The following is a 1414-nucleotide window of genomic DNA, read 5'->3' on the forward strand; positions in this document are numbered from 1 at the left end:
GAAAGAAACGAGAAGGTGGGGTAGGGGAGGAAGAAAGAAAAGACATACAGATTAGAAAGAAATGAAAACTATGTCTATTTGCAGAGGACTTGGTTGTTGACAGAGAAAATATCAAAGAATCTGCAAAATAATTGTGTTCAGCAAGGTCAATATACAAAATCATTTGTACGTAACAAAATATGTACAAAACATTTATGATAAAAACTACAAAATATTGAGAAAAGAAATCAAAGAAGACATAAATAGTGAAAAGACATATTATTCTCATGAATTGGAAGACTCAATGTTGTTAAAATGTCCTTTCTACCCAAACTGATTTATAGACTCAATATAATCTCAATAAAAATACTGGAAGGATTTTGTAGAAATCAAAGCCAAAGTGTTCTTCTCAACCAAGAACATATATACATCTTCAGGCAAAAATTGTCCCCTATGAAAGCAATTTCAAAAAAATGGAGCAAGTGACTGGTACACTAGATGTGCAGATATGAACAGAAGAATACAAAACATGAAAAGGCAAGGAAATATAACACCACCAAAGGACCAAAACAATTGTCCAGCAACTCCCAGTCAAAAAGAATTGCTCAAAATGCCAGATAAAGAATTCAAAATATTGATTTTAAAGAAGCACAATGAGATGCAAGAGACATCTTAAAACTATTACAAAGAAATCAGAAAATCAATTCAGGATATGAATGAGAAATTTACTAAAGAGATAGATTTTTTTTTTTAAAGCCAAACAGAAAGTCTAGAACTAAAAAATTCATTGAAGGAAATACAAAATACATTTAAAAGCTTCAATAGTAGACTATACCAAGCAGAAGAAAGAATCTCAGAATACGAAGACAGGTATTTTGAAATAATCCAGTCTGACAAAAATAAGGAAACAATTATAAAAAGGAATGAACAAAGACTTTGAGACATCTGCAACTACATAAAGTGACCAAATTTATGAAATAATGATATTCCCAAGAGGGAAGAGAAATAAAAATATTTAAAAAACCTATTCAAGGAAATAATCAGTGAAAACTTCCCAAGTTTAGCAAGGCCTGTGGGCATCTGATGTGATGTATGTGGTGGCAATAGCAATGATGGAGCCACTACTGGGACCCAAGCAGTGAGGTTGGTGCTGCTGGTAACTGCAATTGGTTGGATGGGCTAGTCCCCAGTCCCACAGCTGCCTATAGCTTAACAAGTATCCCCAACATAGAAAAATCAAAGCAATGGAACATAACACATCCTAGAAACTATAACAACAACAAACTTTTCTAAAATAAAAATTTACTTAAATTTCCATATAATAAGAGGATACTGTGTTGGAGGGAAGGGAAGGGAAGGCTAACAAAATGAAAATGAAAATATAAAAAAATTATTAATAGCAGAAAAAAACAAAAAGCTTTGCAATAAGAGAATG

The sequence above is a fragment of the Propithecus coquereli genome, unplaced genomic scaffold (assembly GCF_000956105.1).
Source record: "Propithecus coquereli isolate 6110/MARCELLA unplaced genomic scaffold, Pcoq_1.0 Scaffold13, whole genome shotgun sequence".
Classification (NCBI taxonomy): domain Eukaryota; kingdom Metazoa; phylum Chordata; class Mammalia; order Primates; family Indriidae; genus Propithecus; species Propithecus coquereli.